This window comes from Hemicordylus capensis, chromosome 4 (genome assembly GCF_027244095.1).
Source record: "Hemicordylus capensis ecotype Gifberg chromosome 4, rHemCap1.1.pri, whole genome shotgun sequence".
NCBI lineage: Eukaryota > Metazoa > Chordata > Lepidosauria > Squamata > Cordylidae > Hemicordylus > Hemicordylus capensis.
The window spans coordinates 179,256,645-179,274,579 of record NC_069660.1 but is presented as its reverse complement, the minus strand read 5'-3'; the positions used below and the strand labels follow the sequence as shown (position 1 = coordinate 179,274,579).

At 44.0% G+C, this 17,935-nt stretch overlaps 1 long non-coding RNA gene across 2 annotated transcripts in view; it reads right to left on the bottom strand.

Moving 5' to 3' along the window:
• The window catches only part of LOC128325216 (uncharacterized), a 47,033-nt gene extending 35,204 nt beyond the window's left edge, over positions 1–11,829 (bottom strand). For both annotated transcript variants that reach the window (XR_008307311.1, XR_008307312.1), the window contains exons 1-2: positions 11,712–11,829; positions 3,135–3,185 (exon numbers count right to left, since the gene is read on the bottom strand). This is a non-coding gene — a long non-coding RNA (uncharacterized LOC128325216). The remainder of the gene's footprint in view (positions 1–3,134; positions 3,186–11,711) is intronic.
• Between the last annotated feature and the right edge of the window lie 6,106 nt (positions 11,830–17,935).

Below are 17,935 nucleotides of genomic sequence, written 5' to 3'. Positions count from 1 at the left end.
AGCCATCCCCAGACAGATATCCTCCCAATTCATTTCCTCTTGCTGCGATAACTGTGAAATTTACCCAGCTCACAAAGGAAGAAAAATAATTTCTCTAATAGCCTTAATGGGTTTTAGAGGTCTTGGCTAGCAGCCAAGGAGACTTAGATATGACTGCACAGGCAAACTAAATACACAGTTTATTCGCATGCATGTGGGATGTGTGTGTGTTGTTCATTTTCAGATAACTTTCAGAAACGATGTGTTAATTGAACTCCCCTCCACAGTGATGCACCCAGCAACAGCTTTCACTGACGACATCAAGGGATGTAAATGAAAACTAATTGTGCTTCAAAGGGAGAAAAATGAATAATGTCTGTTGTAGGATTATGTTCTCTTTTAATAAGAGTGTGGAAATAAATAGTAAGAGTGGCTGCTGCAGAATGTGTTTTGTTCTTCTTTAGTTCCACTTTCATATTTGAAATAATATTGCACAAAAGATGATCAAAGGGCACACAGAGACAAGAATCCCTTCCCAAAGATCAGTAAAGAATTATTTAGGCTTTACTTAAGTACAGTTACATTGTCTTAAAATATTTCTCTAAAGGCATTGGGAACATTGTAATTGCAATCTGACAGGTCCAGTTCCAGGTTTTTGTGGGCCAAGTCAAGAGGCTTCTCTGGGTGATATCACCACCTTGCGGCTGCTCCCTGTGAATACTGGGATGGTGCTTATTTCTCTCCTGGATGCTCTGGCCAGCAAACACGCCTTAGCCAGAAGCTTCTATAAGAGTGAGAGAGTATCACCTGATCCACTCTGGCCTATGGATGCAATGAGGCATCCTTGGCTAGCTGCCCTGTTTCCTGTATTTGGCCAGACATTAGTGGTAGCACTAAGCCATATCTGCTGTTCCCTTAGGTCATTGGTTCATGATCTGCTGTAGACTTCAGATGTAATGACACCTAGGACTGAAGCAGTTGGGTCTCCTTTGGTCACTCTGGCTCAGACTCTTAAGATGCTTCTGAATCTATTTTTACACTTCCATATTAGATTTATTTAAGGGAATTTACATCCTGCTTTTCCAATCATACGAGGGCTCAAGGCATCTCAAAAGGATTTAAATCAGACAAGTCAACATCATTTAAAAAAAAACAAAATAAAAACTGAATGAAGGAAAAAACCAAAAAACAAACTCCAAACACAAAGATTAGCAGATACAACCAAAAAACAAGTAGGGATGTGCAAAGTGTTTCATTTTGTACTCAAAATGAACTGTTTCGGGTGCTTTGTAGACAAAACAAAATGCCCATTTTCCAAATCCAAACATTTTGTACACAAAACAAAACCTTCCTGTTTCAGCTACAAAACATTTTGTTGTTTCAACCCTCCATTTTGTGGTGATCTCTGAGTCAGTCTCTATTTTGTGTTTGACATTGCTTTGAATTTCCCTGCCCTTTCAGCCTTCTGACTGGTGACCTAAAGCATGGGCTGACCTGCTGACGATTCCCTCCTACTTCCCCACTGGCTCTTTTGCTTCTTGCCCCTCTTTACTGACCCCACATTGGCCAGGGGAAGGGTCAAAGAAGGGGCAAGTGTGGGGGAGTTCAAGGAGGGGTTTTCAATTCATTCAACAAGTTAGTTACTCATCTGCCTTTCTGCCTCATTGAAGAAAGAGAGAGAACTAGTTAGCATGACATGGCATGCCTCAAGTTGCCATGATGATGCCATGCCATTGCCTATGGCTGCCTGCCTTGTTGCCAGCCTGAGCCCAGCCTGCCAGCCTGCTATGGCTACTGCATGCCAACCTGGGAAAGTATTTATCTGCTGTGTTGCTTTTTTGTTCCAGAAGAATTTTTTTCACCCCCTTGAGAGATGCCATGCCATTGCCTATGCCTGCCTTGTTGTCAGCCTGAGCCCAGTCTGTAGATTCTCTGGTAGCATATAAAATTTTCAATGACAAACCATGAATCCACTCTCATATGCTACCAGAGAATCTACACTCAAAACATCTCAGAAACAACAGAATTCGGTGCCCCATGGGTTAGCAACCCATGGGGGTGGTTGGCACCCTATGTGCTCTACACCACCACTCACTCTGGGCCACCCCGGTGCCCCCCCAAGTGCAGTTATGGGGCTTCTGAAACCTCCATAATTCCCTATGGGGAAGAAACTTAAAGACATGTACACTCCATTAAATCTTTAAAAATCAGCCCTCTGCCCAATTCCTTTGAAATAATTCTGGCAGCTTCCTTGCCCCCACTGGGCACTACCACCCACTCTACTCTGCTTTGGGCCACACACACACCGACGTGAAGCTATACTTTTTCTGAAACCTCCATTATTCCCTATGGGGGAAAATCTTAAACTTCAAAAATTCACCAAAAATCAGCCCTTTGCCCAATTCCTCTGAAATGTGGGTGGTAGCTTCCATCCATTGGGCCACTACCAACCCCACCCACTAGTTTTGCCCCAGGTCCATTTTTTTAAATCCAAAACATTTTGGATTCAGATTTTGCAATTTCGAACAAAGAACAAAATTGGTTTTTTTCATATTGGCTGATTTCAAACAAAGAACAAAATGGAGGTGTTTCAGATTTGGGCCAAAAACAAAACAGAAAGAAAAAAAACCCACAACCCTAAAAACAAGGCTAACTAAAAGCCTGCTGTGGGGCGGGCAAGGGGGCTGTTGAAAGATGGACAGACTGGGTGCAAAGAGCCATATCCAAACTGGGGTGGGATTCCTCTGGCCTCAAGAGAGGAGGTAGAGGGGGGAAAGGGAGAGTAGGAATGCTATATTACCAGGTTTCCCTCAGACTCTAGGCATGCCACCCAGTGCCTACTTGGTTCATCAGCTGGTCTGGATTACCAACTTCCGAGAAAGAGGAGGAGGAGGAGGAGGAGGAGGAGGAGGAGGAGGAGGAGGGAACAAACTGTTCTGGAAGCTTAGGAACCAAAATGTGCAGACAGTATTTTGCCCAATTGTCCAGTAAGAAAGGAATCTACTCAAGCCTTCCGTTATTTTAGTCAATGAGGAAAACCAGAACTAAGCTTGGCATATAAGTGAAGCAGTGATATTGTACTTTGTTTCTTGAAGACTCATAGATACAGGAAAAAAACTAGAGTCACAATTCAAATCTCCAGAGATGAAACTTACTAGTTCCCTTTTGAAGATTGTTTTCCCCCTTCCCTGGGATGAAAGTGAGAGCTGTCCATAAAAAACAACAGAGACATTCTGGATTTTAGTATAGCTGTGATTGGAAAGCAGTATCTGTCCCCTTTCCCCTGGAAAAGTATCAGCAACGACAGAAGTTCATGCTCTTTCCAATTCAGGCTTTATTTCATCTTTTAAAAAATAATATTTTTAAAAGTCTGAACTATTTTAAAATTGCCAAGTCAGTGCCAATCCAGGCCATGATGCCCATATTGCTGGTTGGAGAGGCTGTGGCTGAGAGAAAGAGGCTTGTGGCAGACTTATAATGAAGAACATTGTTCATATTGCAGGTTAAAATGGTATGGCTGATGCTGGTTTGAATTTCCAGCCAAGATTCCTCCCTCCCAAACACCTTTCAGGTTGCAGCAAAGGTCACTATACTTTAATTTCCTCCTTCCCAGGAATGGTGGAGGCAGTGGCGAAGGCTCCTTCCACCCTCCCAACTGCCTCCCAAATGACAGCCCCGGTGGACTGGGGGCCATTTCAGGCCACTCTGCACATGCCCTAAATGGCCCACAACTGGCCAAGGCTGTCATTTGGGAGGCAGGCAGGAGGATGAAAGGAGTCCCCACCACCACCTCTGCTGCCATCCCCGCCACTGCTGCTGCTGTCATCCCGCTGTGTGGCAATTATTTTTAAAGACAAAAACAAAGAAAGTTCACCTCACTCCCCTCCCCACTGCAGCCCTTCACTTCTAATGGGGTATCCTTGCCGGATTCCCCTTTACGTTGAGCCCCTGAGCTGGTTTGATGGGGGAACCAGGCCAGGCTCGATCGAGCCCATGCCAGCTGGAGTGGCTCAAATCCAGTCCAGACTGGACCAGACTGGGCCAGATAGATCACTGCACATCCCTAGTAGCAGTATATGCAAAAACAAAGTGTACATCTCCACAGAAATCCAAGGGAGTGAACACAGTGGCTCAGTGGAAAACATCTGGGTAAAAATAAATGGAGAATGATTTTTTTTAAAAAAAACAACACACACATTATAGTAGGAGTTTACTACAAACCACCAACCAAGGAGAAGATGTGGATGATGCTTTCCTGTAATGAATTAACATTGTTTCAAAAAAGCAAGAATTAGTATTAATGGTAAACTACCCTGATTTCTGTTGGGTGAAACAAGCTCTGCTAAACATTGAATCTCCACCAAATTCCTAATATTAGGGATGTGCGAACCAGTTTGAATTCAAACCGGTTCAAATTCAAACCAGGGTGGTTCAAAAGTTCAAATTCGAACTGAACCAGCCACCAGGTTCGAGCTGCAGGTTCGAATTCGAACCGAACCAGAGGTGGTTCGATCCAAACCGGTTCAAACCAGTTTGGGCATCCAAAAATTGGTAGAATGGTAGCTGACAACCAGGGGTACCTCCCAACCAAACCTCAAAGCAATCGGACACTCGTATGATTTTTTATGAATTTTTGAAAATTATTTTTATTTTTTCCTCATAGGGTATAATGGGACTTGAAACAGCCAATTATACCTTATTGTGGAGCACCCATGGGTGCCAACAACCACCCAAACCCTGAAGCAATCGGACAGTCCTACGATATTTTATGAATATTTGAAATATTTTCAATTATTTTTCTCATACAGTATAATGGGACCAGAACCAGCCCATATCCCCTATTTTGGAGCACCTAGGGGCACAAAAGTGGGGTGGGTGTTAGACAGACAGGGGTGCCTACCACCCACAAAACCCCAAGGCAATTGGACACTCCTCTGATTATTGGTGAATTTTTAAAGTATTTTTTAATTCCTCATAGGGAATAATTAGGATTGCAGCAAATGTATAGCTTCACGTCGGGGGGAAAGGGGTGTTGTAGAGAGGCGTGAGGTGGGTAGTAGTTCCTAGGGTGGGCAAGGAAACTATCAGAATTATTTGAAAGGAATTGGGCAAAGGGCTGATTTTTAAGTGATTTTTGAAGTTTAAAGTTTAAGGTTTTTCTCCATAAAGAAGCATGGGGGTGTCAGCAAATGTATAGCTTCACGTCGGGGGCAAAGGGGTGGCCTAGAGCAGAGTGTGGTGGGTGGTAGTGCCCAAGAGGGGCCAGGAAGCTATCAGAATTATTTGAAAGGAATTGGGCAAAGGGCTGATTTTTAAATGGTTTTTGAAGTTTATGTGTCTTTAAGGTTAGCAGATGAGAGTGGATTCATGGTTTGTCATTGAAAATCTTATATGCTACCAAAGAATCTACACTCAGAACACTTCAGAAACAACAAAACCCAGTACCCCATGGGTTAGCAATCCATGGGGGTGGTTGGCACCCTCTTTGCACTAGACCACCACTCACTCTGGGCCACCCCAGCACCCCACAAGTAGCTTTAAGGTTTTTCTCCATAGGGAAGAATGGAGGTTTCAGCAGCCCCATAACTGCACTTGGGGGGTGCTGGGGTGGCCCAGAGCGAGGGTGCCAAAAGTTTGTATTATGGCATGATGCTGAAATACCATATTACAAGTAGAGCCAACTGGTAGCCCCAGAAGCAACATAATGAGGCTATTCACATGTGCGTGCCCAGTTTTGAATGCATGTGTGAACTTCTGAGATGGAGCCCAATCCCAGCGGCTCCAGGGCAGCAATTCTGCCTATGAAGCCTCCCTTCAAAACGGGGTTAGGAGAGCAAGCGCTCTCCTAACCCTGCTTTATTGATTGTGTGTCAGCCGCGGCTGCAAGCAGCCGCAACTGGCAGACCTGGGGAGGGGAGGGGGATTCCCATAATGCACCACAAACTCACACAGCACATTATTGGGGCCCAGGGATGCTGGCTCAATCGTCTGCAGGGAGGTAAGCACTTTGGGGCTTCCTCCCCACAAATCGGGTAGTCCTTTCTCACTGGTTGTGAGAAAGGGCTCAATGTGCAAAATACAAGGTGCTGGTTATAACCTATAAAGCACTAAATGGCTTGGGCTCTGGGTATTTAAGAGAGTGTCTTCTTCATCATGAACCCCACCACCTATTGAGATCATCAGGAGAGTAGTGGTGTGCCCGGACCAGTCCAGAGCCATGCAAAAGGCCTCCGGACCGGTCCGGAATTTGGCTTGTCCGGCGGTCCGGCGGGGGGCGGGGGAGTGTTGCTTTAATGGTGGGGGGTAGTGCTTACCCCTCCCGCCGCTCTTCCCCCTCTGGCACTCGACTTTAAGGTAACGTTTTTGGGGCGGCAGGGTTCCTCCCTGCCGCCCTGACCCCATCGTTGGCTGCAAAGCTCCAAAGCAAGTAGAAACTAGTGCCACGCCATGCGCCCGCTGCTGCCACCGGCGCACACTGCATGTGTGTGACATATGCATGCATGTGACGTATGCCCCCCCCCCGCCCTTAAAGTGACACTCCCCCCAGTGCCGGACCACGCCTTTGTGGTTCCGTGCACATCCCTATAGGAGAGGTCCATCTGCATTTGCCACTGGCTCATCTGGTGGCTACTCAGGGACGGGCCTTCTCCATTGCTGCCCCGTGGCTTTGGAATGCGTTCCCTAATGAATTAAGAGCCTCCCCATCTCTGACAGCTTTTAAAAAATCTTTAAAGATGCATCTGTTCACCCAGGCTTTTAATTAAATATTGTTTTAATACTGTTTTAAAATATTATTCCAAAATTTTTTAATCATTGTAACATTTTAACCTTTTTGTTGTTCTTTTGTTTTAACCAATGTTTTACTTTTTCTGTTTTAACTTTGTTATAAACCGCACAGAGGCGCAAGTTTTGGGTGGTATAAAATATGTTAAATACATACATACATACATAAATGTGTCCCCTGGCAGAGTTACTAAATTTAAATTGTGATGTGATAAAATGTTTGCCCCCATTGTAAAGAAAATAAAAATTATTTCAAATGGTCAGAGACAGTTTAATGTATTGCTTCTCTCTAGATTTTGTACATAAACCTCCACTATGTCTGAGTGCATATGCCTTATAACTGGGAACCCTTTACTATTAAGATGGCACCAGTTTATGCTGTTGACTACCTATAGATGGTTTAGTGAGTTTAGCAGAGTACATGTGTGGCCTCTAATCTGGACAACAGAGTAGCCCTGGAGAATACAGCAATGTGCTGTCTCCATCATGGAAGTTTGTTTGTTTGTTTAAAATATTTCTATACCACTCAAAACTTGCATCTCTGGGCAGTTTATTTGAGATTGGAAGTTCCTAGCTTAACAGAGTAATGGAAACAGAAATGGAAAATATGGTGTGCTTTACCTTGCATAGAATAAAACATTCATTGTCCTCCAGCCTTAGAGCTGTATCTAAAGAGAAGCAAATAATTAGGTCAGGCTTGAGGGGAAGTCTAAGCTTCTGTTTTTGTCCCATGGTGTCTTTCACTCAAGGTTGCAGTTCCAGCTAAGCAGTAATTGACCAAAATGTGCAGAGTGAGCTTTCAAGGGCTTTGTGGTTTGCTTCTTTGGGGAAACATCTCTCAGATCTTGCACAAGAGAGGGCAAGATTATCTTTTGCTTCAATACCTGAGCAATTAAAATGACTTTGTGAAACATTTTGGACAGAGGGTTCCTGGTCTCCTGAGGAGCAAACCTTGAGACTCAGAGGGTGGAGTTCTGGAGCTAGTAGCAGACAGAGCCAGTGGGGAAGAGGCAAAACAGCATACAGCGAGGGACATTACTTGATGGAGCAGGGGACAAGATCTGCCTGTGCCTAGTGGCTCAGAGAGGGAGCTTGATGGTTATGGATAGGCTTGTGCATTTCGATTCAGGTACAAAACGTTTTGTGCCCGCAAATGGCAATTTCGGAGGTTTTGTAACCAAAACAAAATCAAGAATTAAAAAACAGAGATTTTTGTTTCCAAATCGAAATGACTCTATTTCGGACAGAATGCTTTGTTCTTTGCAAAAGCATTGCAATTGAAATTGACTTCTCTGACTCTCTCCACTCCAGCTGAGGCACTGAGTGATTAGCAGAAGATAAGATATGCAAAAAGCTCATGAATGGTTTAGTTAAGTATCTGTTGTATTCAATGTGATTGAAATGCAAGCTGACCTTGCAAAGGGATTTGGAAGACAGCATTTTGAGACAGAAAGACCGAAATAACTTTGGGAGCTCAATGCAATTCCAAAGCTCTTGCTAAAAGCCATGGTATAAATTGTGTGGAGAAGCTTTTCGAGAAGCTGGTTAGGAAAGTTCTGAAATTACACAGGTTTTTCTTTCCAAAGGTTTAGAAAGAATCTCTTGACTTGTTCAGGGGTCTTTTGAAGAGCTATTTTTTTTTTCTGATTATAAGTTATAGTGGTGTCTAAGTTTTGTTGCCCAAGTTGAGCAGTCTAATGTAATTTAGGCCACAATGTAATTTGGTGGGACATGCTGTCTAAGCCAGTGGTTCACAACTTTTGCCATTGCAGGGACAGGTCATCCACATGGGACTACAGGAGACAAAAGGAGGGGGGTGGGGAATACCCCTGTCAATCTATTGACATCCCCAGGAATCTTAGTTGCTTCTCTCATTCTTGTAAACATGATCCATGGTTTTGCACTTTCTTAAATGCAGTGAGGATAAATCTCAACAATTTTGAACAGTAGACTGATTTGTTTGGGCTACGGCTCACTCCACTTCATTAAATGAACATTTGGAGTTGTTCCATAGTATCAAGGCAGTTCATTGGTCTATCTTGCTATCTCAAATGACCTGTGGTCACTGTTCCATGGGGAGGGAGTGTTTTTATTGAAAGATTGCTTGAATCCACAAATGGGTTGTGCTGCTGTGCTAGTGCCACAGGGACGGGCTCCCACCAGCTGCAAAATTCTCAAATAACTGTGCCAAACAATTAAGTGTCCTTCAGGGGCAAAACAGTGGGTTGGGTGGCAGTGCCCCAAGGGTGGTGCACCCAGATTCCAAATAGGGCAAAGGGCTGATTTCTTAGGAATTTTTGAGGTTTACGCATCTTTAAGATTTTCCCCCATAGAGAATAATGGAGGTTTCAGCAGCCCCATAACTCCACCTGGTGGGCACTGGGATGGCCCAAAGCGAGTGGTGGTGTAGTGCACAGAGAGTGCCAACCACCCCTCTGGATTGCTAACCCATTTGTGGTACTGGGCTTTGTTGTTTCTGAGGTGTTGAGTTTAGATTCTCTGGTAGCAAATGAGATTTTTAATGAAAAACCATGAATCCACTCTCATATGCTACTAGAGAATCTAATCTCAGAACACCTCTAGAACAACAAAACCCTGTACTTCATGAGTTGGCAACTCATGTGGGTGGTTGGCACCCTATGTGCCCTACACCGCCACTTGCTCTGGGCCACCCCAGTGCCCCTCAAGTGGAGTTATGGGACTGCAGAAACCTCCATTATACCCTACGAGGAAAATCTGAAAGACGCGTAACTTCATTAATTCTTTAAAAATCAGCCCTTTGCCAAATTCCTCTGAAAAAAATTGTGGTACCAACTGGGCACCAATTGGGCACTACTACCAACCACACTCCACCCTGGGCCATCCCTCCCCCCACCCATGTGAAGCTATACTTTTCCTGAAACCTCCATCATACCCTATGGGGAAAATCTGAAAGACACGCAAGCTTCAAAAATTCACCAAAAATCAGCAGTTTGCCCAATTACTTTGAAATTTTTGTGGCAGCTTCCACTCATTGGGCACTATAACCCCCACCCACTCTTTTGACCATGTGACCCTTTTTTAATCTGAATTAATTTGGATTCAGATTCGGATTAATTTGGATACAAAACAAAACTGGGGTGATTCGGAAGGCTTAATTTTGGACAAAATACAAAATGGAGTTGATTTGGATTTGGTACAAATCAAAACAGAAAGAATACAAAACGTGCAACCCTAATTATGGAGCAAAGAGTGAACACACTAAAGGCAAACTAAAAACCATCTGTTTTCTTGTTTCTGGCCACTGACCCTGAGATCCAACTTCTTCTCCTGGACAGATCATATTCTGATACTTAGATATTACCTTAGATATTGGTGGCAGTGGGCAATACAGACCCAAAGTCTCATTGGGAAGAGAACATTAATGGCCTTTATCTGGGATCTTATGTTCTGATGTTGGTCGGTGGTTCCTTTGCATGGGGGAATAATGTTCAGCATGTTCTAGATGGAGTTGCACTCCCACTGAATGACCAGGATTGCAATCTGGGGGTGCTAATTTATCTAGCACTGTCACTAGAAGCTCAAGTGGCCTCTGTGGTCTTTTATTAGCTTTGGCTGATACACAACCTGTGAACTTACTTAGACAAAGATAGCTTAGCCACAGTTAGTCATGCTCTGGTAACCTCTTGCTTAGATTACTGCAATGCATTGTACATGAGGCTGCCTTTGAAAATGGTCCAGAAACTGCAGCTAGATCAAAACAGGGCTGCAAGATTATTAACTGGGACGGGACATTTTGATCATATTATGCCAGTGCTTCATCAGCGGCACTGGCTTCCAGTCCATTTCCATGCCCAATATAAAGTGTTGATTTTAATCTTTAAAGTCTTAAACGGCTTGGGACCGGGTTATCTGAGAGAGCACCTTGCCCAACGTCCAACGTGGACCTTAAGATCTCCTTCGGAGGCCCTGCTTCAAGTGCCCCTGACAAATGAAGTGAGGCAGGTGGCTACTATGGAGAGTGCTTTTTCAGTGGTTGCACCCCTGTGATGAGTGGCACCCTACTCATCAGTCTGGGACACTGCTAGTGAGGGGTGTCTGTACCCAAAACTAGTGAGGTTAATGACCTTATACTTATGTAGAACAATATCACTGAGACATATGTATTTTATCTCTACTTCCCTTATCTAGCTTTTGCTGCCACCACCAAACTCCTCCTGCTTGGGTTTTAATCCTGACAACCCCTAGTAGAGAAGCTGAGGGCTGTGAGAGGAGAAAGTATAATGCACTGGACACAGGATGAACTTTCAAATAAAACAAAAAGTTCATTCATGTACAAAGAGCTCAAAGGTTTCTCTCTGCCAAAGCAGGGCTCCACACTCATAATGGTTTCTATAACAACAATAACAAGGCTTGGTTCCAGTCTATATATTGTATGATGTAAGATTTGTGACACACACATTTCACCCACTGGCTGATGTTCTACACAGTATACTTGGACTGATAACAATTTGACTGAGGTAGCCACAGCTGGATCGCCTGTTACCTATAGGCACAGATCCTGTCCTACCCAGTCCCTCCCTGGAACCAGAACATACCCTGAAGCTCTTCTCATGATCTGTGAGAAGAGCTTCTGTCGGGTGTGTGGAGAAAGCAGGCTAAGCAGATGAGCAGCCGCTCGTAGCTAGGTGGCCAGTTTGGCTGCCCACATGGCTGCCAGCTCCATCACGGAGCCGGCAGGGGCTGCAGGGATTGGGGGCTGTGCAGCCCCCGGAAGGTCTAGATTGCCCCTTGCAAGTGTACATGGCATCCTGGAGAGACCCCTGAGCCTAGGAGTCTACTCATGTGTCGCCACGCACCGCAGCAACACACAAGCAAAAAATGAGGTTAACAGTGCGCTCGTTCTGTTAACCTCATTTAAAGGAAGGAGGACTTAGTTGGGCTAGCCGTCTTGGAAGCACTGGGCTCACCTGTGATCCCAGTGCCTGTGAGCCCTGTGGTTTCCACAATCCCTGGAAAGCAGGCTAAGCTCCCTTAGCCTGCTTGCCAGTGATCATGGGAATAGCCTCCCTATCGCACTAGAGATCGTCTCTCTAGCCCTGTATGTCCCCATCTAACACTCTGAGCTTACAGAAAATCAGTTTAACTGCCACTCTCTGCTCCATTCTAAAGCCCCCCCCCTTAGGAATCCCACCTGGTGGGCAGTTCCTTGGGCTTTAAAAAGTGATTGACAGGACTACTGCCAACCATCACATACCCATTTATGGAACCACCTCCCCAGTGAGGTTTGCCTAGCACCATCACTTTGTTCTTTTAGATGCCAGGTAAACCTTTCTGTTTACTCAGGCTTTTTAAATTTGATTTTTAAAATAGACTTTTTAAAAACTGAGTTTTAAGGGTTTTTTGTATTGCATTTTGTATTTGTGTGTGTGTGTTGCAATTTGATGCATTATCTGTTTTTATTGCATGTTTTAATGTTGTGTTGTGATATACTCAGAGAACAATTTCTTATGGGGTGGCTAACAAATAAAGGTTGTTATTGTTGTCCTCAATCTGCCCTAGAAAGCTATTTCTGTCCCAAAGGCCAGTGAAAAGTTTTAAGGACGTCCTTTGCGTCCATAGCGGCAGTTTGGGCAGCAGCATAGCACAGAGAGGAGCTCTGTTCCTGAGCTCCTCACTTCCACTGTGCAAATAATTTTTTTTTCCTTCGCCCGACTATCGTGGGCTGGAGCGGGTAAGGTGGGCTCGGGCAGCTGGGTGGGCGGGTGGGCGATAGGCGGGGGCGACGGCCTTCTCATGGGCCCTTTTGGCCCGTAATCAATTGTGGGGAGGAGCGGGGAAGGGGATTTTGGAAAGCTGGGAGGGCGGGTGAGCGGGCGGCAGGAGGACAGAGGGAGGAGGGGGAAATGGAAAAGAAAAAAAACACAACCGAGAGAGAGAGAGAGACAAGCAGAAAGGTGGAAGAAAAAGGGGGAAAAAAACACTTAAAGGCGGGAGAGAAAGCTAGCGCCCGTTATCATAACGGGCTTAAAAATACTAGTTCTGCATAAAAGGGCAGTTCATAGACAAATACACTCACGGTGTGGCTGGAGAGCAAGCCTTGGGCTTGCATGTCCTTTCCCACCATGTATAATAGAACCTTGAAAGCAAAACAAAACCTAGACACATAAATGCCTGAGAGAATAAGCCTCACATACATGAAAAAGGAGTGGACAAACTGCATGAGCAGAGCCTACTTATAGAAATGCTTATAGAGAAATATATAGGCTCTGGTCCATAGTCAAATTTCTAAATATAGTAGAGAAAGAATACATGAGCCTGTGGCTCACTCTGCTTCCCACTGAGCATGCAACTTGCATGATGAGCCAATACTGCCTCTCCTCCTTGCATCTCCCCAGTAAAACCTCCTCTAAGAAAATGGGTGGCATCATATCACCGCACTCAGATGTCCCCTTACTCCACTCAGAAGTAGCAGCCAATGAAAAAGAGTGAATGTGGAGAAACACTAAGGGCCAGTTAAGATGACACTTTCAACACACAATTAGATTCCTCTGCATGTGTACAAATCATCATCCAAATGGGAAAACATACATTCTGTACCCAGGATTTAAATACTAGATATAGAGGTCATTCATACAACCAGCCCCACAAGGGCAAAACAAGCCTACTGCAGATAGGGCTGGTTGTGTGTAGCACCAGGATTGCTCCTCATTCTGGCACTCCAGGGATAAAAGTGAGGTAGGAAGATGTCAGCAGCTGGACTCCTCCCAGACAGCCGGCAGCCATATTGGCCATAGAGGGCGGGGGAAGGAGTGGCCTGGCAGCAGGGAGATATCCCAATGCACTGTGCTGCTCCAGGTGGGCTCCCACATCCCCCCTAGCCCACCCCAGCCAATTTGGTCATGAGAAAGACCTTATAATTTTCAACGCGTGATAGTCACTATCATGTGATTAGATGGTTGTCCAGATTGCTAAGTAGAGTTGTTGCTGGTGGTTGCTGTTTTTTAAACTGTAAACACAACAGAGCCCAAGGTACGATCCTTCACTGTACCCACATGAGTCTGTTCATCTGGATTTGTTTTCAAATAGATATAAAAAACCACAGATATACTAAATGTGCATTTAAAAGTATCATTTGAACTAGCCCTGAATGCAATGACATCCCAGTCACATGCTTTCTCTTACTTGATGTTACTTGGGAGGCATGGGAATGAAGATGTGGAGTTGCTGTTTTCATTAGCAGCTACTGTACATATTCCATGTAATGTCTATTTTGGACCTCATAAGAATAACTTATAATGACAAAAACATAGACAATCTATCCAATCTATCCAAAATAGGGGTTATTTTAAACTTATGGACCAAACCTCCAAACTATGGACACAACATAAGAATCATGAAAGGGTAACAATCCTAGTCACACTTCAGCTGATTCCATTCCTGATAGATCTAAAACCACTATCAGAATATTGAAACTTTAAGCCTGGGCTCATACTAAACCAAGTGTGCAAGACAACAATTTCAATTTGCAAGCTATAGCAGCATTTCACACAAAGAACTAATTATCTTTTGGCATATAACTAAATTAATTACTGATTCATGTCAGAGGGAGTTATATTACTGTTTTAAGTAGCCTACCAGTGGATATAACAAGAGATACAATACACCAAATCAGAGTTACAATGGAAGATTAAATATTGGCAGAGACAGCTATATATCTTGTGTTATTTCTGCCCCTTTTAAAAATATCTATTTTTCATTTCAGGGTTTCTCATTCCCTTAGGTATGGAATGAACTTAAAAGCAACCTAGATTTTTCACAGGACTTTTAGAGTGTGTGATAGATCGATAATTTGCTCTTTTTTTGTTTATGAAATATGCCAACTTATTGGGACAGAGTCATTTTTAAGAGGCAGCCAAGATCAATACACATGTGCATAGATTTATGGGTAGTTTAGTTACAATCAAAGTAAGTCTCTCTGCTTTGAAAAAAAAAAATTCTAAAAGGCAAACTTGGATTTTTCCAGCCATGTTAAGTTTACGAATGCCACCTGGGGGGCATTTTGCATATTAGCTTTCAGTTATTATACTTTCTGGATTTCACTCAACTGGCACACATTTTAAGCCAGGAAGAGAAAAAGTCTACTTCCATCCCAATCCTATGACATGTATAGCTGTGAAGGGGCAGTAAGCAGAGCACACTGGTGTAACTACAATTCTGAGTGGGATGCATGTCACATCTCCTCCTCCTATTCCAGTAATTTTTGAACTGTGTGCCAGAGAACCCTGGACTTCCTCCACTGAAGCTGGAACTGGAAGCCCTTGGGCCTCCGTGCTATTGCTCTATCTAGTGGAAGGTGCTACAGGTTCCAGGGCAACTCCACCTACCCAAGCAGCCAATTGGATTCCTTGACCTGAATGGTCTACAAAGGGTTCCTACTACTTCATATGGGCAATACATAGCAGTTTCCACTGTGTCTAGCTGCAAGACAAAGTTAACTGGCTCCTCGCCCTCTGGCTGCCTAAAGCCCAGCACTGAGTCCACAGAAGTTCATCGCTGAGAGGGTCAGTAATAACAAACACGTTTCCCTGAAAGAGGGCTCCACCACCCAAATGTTGGGTGCACACTCAGTTCATGTGGGATAATGATAAATCCAACAAGCCTGGCCAGTATTCCACATAAATACATAAACTGACTATCATTCTAGGATGTGCCCCATAATGGTGTCCAATGCACAGGGATTCCTTAGCAGTCAAATTTATGTAGAAGGGATTCCTTGAATGTAGAGTATGAAAACCATAGTTGTATGCCTTGTGTGTCCAGAGCGGAGCCAAATTTTCATGAGTTTATTTATTTCATTTTATATCCTGCTTTTCCTCCAAGGAGCCCAGAGCGGTATATTACATACTTAGGTTTCTCCTCACAACAACCCCTGTGAAGTAGGTTAGGCTGAGAGAGAAGTGACTGGCTCAGAATCACCCAGCTAGTATCGTGGCTAAATGGGGATTTGAACTCAGGTCTCCCCGGTCCTAGTCCAGCACTCTAACCACTACACCATGCTGGCTCTCTTTATTTTTGTGTCAAAATTTACATGAGGACAAGGGTGTGCAGAAGCTCCCAGATAACAGACCTGCAGGCTATCAGGACATCTTATTCTCCTTTGACCTCAGACAAGAAGAGATTTTGAACCTCTGCTTTGGTTCTGGAGTCTCTTGGGCAACCAGAATTTCTTGCTAATAAAGTATGTACCAAATCTTGACTCAAGTAATGAGCTCAGCACCACAATGCTTCAAGAAATAGCCCCAGATCTTCCAGGCCCCAATTTTATATCCCAGTGTCTGGGATAGTAAGATAATAGTGAAATCACATCCCTATAGAGAAATGAGAATAAGGCCTGAACCCAGGTTAAGAGGACGAATCCAGCTTCAGTTTTGCAATGTCACAGTTAATGTAAAAATTGTAAAAGGGAAGGAACAGAATCAGGTATCATTCCTTATTCACAAAAGAGACTTTGTAGAATCTGTTTGTTCCTTTTCTAACCTTGGCTCTGAGAAGGAACAACATGCAAGGATCAATATTATTGCTTTTTGGTTTGTGCCTTAGGCTTTCCTTAACAAACAGCACAATAGGCAGAATTCAGGTTGATTAAGGTTATGCAGAGATTTCATTGTTGCCTTGTTTTTATATATATAAAGCCTGGATGGTTACGAATTAAAGAATTACTAATGAGCAATCATTCCTTACCACAGTGATACTTTTGCAACCAAGTTTTTTTGTGTGAACTCGGCAGACATGACATTGTCCATGCAACTGGTATCTGTACACATGAACCTGGTTTTGTGTGACTGCCTGTTTATGCATTCATTTTAAAAGTGAACCTGAGTACAGGACAACTCAAATGCAGGGTGTGATCAGAAGTGTACTGCTGTATATGTGCAATGAACATGATGTGTGAATAACTGTACAAAGATGATACATGTGTTGAACATAAAGTGTGAACAGGGCTAATGAAGCAGCTCAATCAAAAACTGTTCATCCAAATATCAGATCTGTTTCACCATAGCTGGCACACAAGGCAGGCTAGTCAGGCAAAGTGGGCCAATTTCCGTAGATCTGCTGCACTGTGGACTGAGAAAGAAGAAGCTCCTCTCATAGCCGGTTCTCAGGTCATATCTACCCTACACATTTAAACTGGCTTGATGGTCATGCACTCAACACAGGGAACCATGGCAAGTTTAAATAAATAAATACGACTAGAATGGGGATTTTGTGTCTGTGTGTGTGCGCACAAGTGTGCTTATGAATTCATGTGTGAGAGAGCACATATGCATGCATATATGAGTGGGGGGGGCATAATGAAGAAGGAGGGGTATAATAAGAATGTGTGTGTGCACTAGGGATGTGCGAAACGTTTCGGATACAAAACGTTTTGTACCCAAAACGTTTTGTACCCAAAATCCAAAAGTTTTGTATACCAAACAAAACGTCCCTGTTTCAGCTACAAAACGTTTTGTTGTTTCGGACCTCCATTTTGTTGTGATCTCTGAGTCAGTCTCCATTTTGTGTTTGACATCTCTTTGAATTTCCCAGCCTTCCAGCCTTCTGATCGGTGACCTAAATCATGGGCTGACCTGCTGACAATTCCCTCCTTGTTCCGCATTGGCTCTTTTGCTTCTTGCCGCTCTTTACTGACCCCACATTGGCCAGGGGAAGGGTTGCTAACCCATGGGATGCTGGGTTCTGCTGTTTCTGTGGTGTTCTAAGTGTAGATTCTCTGGTAGCATATGAAAGTGGATTCTTGTTTTCCACTGAAAATCTCATATACTACCAGTGAATCTACATGAACACCTCAGAAACACAAAACCCAGTACCCCAAGGGCTTGTGAGTATGGAGGTGGTTGGCACCCTATGTGCACTACACAACCCCTCACTCTGGGAAACCCCAGTGCCCCCCAAGTGGAATTATGGGGCTGCTGAAACCTCCATTATTCCTTATGGGGGAAATCTTAAAAGACACATAAACTTCAACAGTTCACAAAAGATCAGCCCTTTGCCCAATGGAGAGGAGAACTGGTCTTGTGGTTGAGCATGACTTGTCTCCATAGCTAAGCAGGATCTGCCCTGGTTGCCTATGAATGGGAGACTTGATGTGTGAGCACTGCGAGATATTTCCCTCAGGGGATGAAGCCGCTCT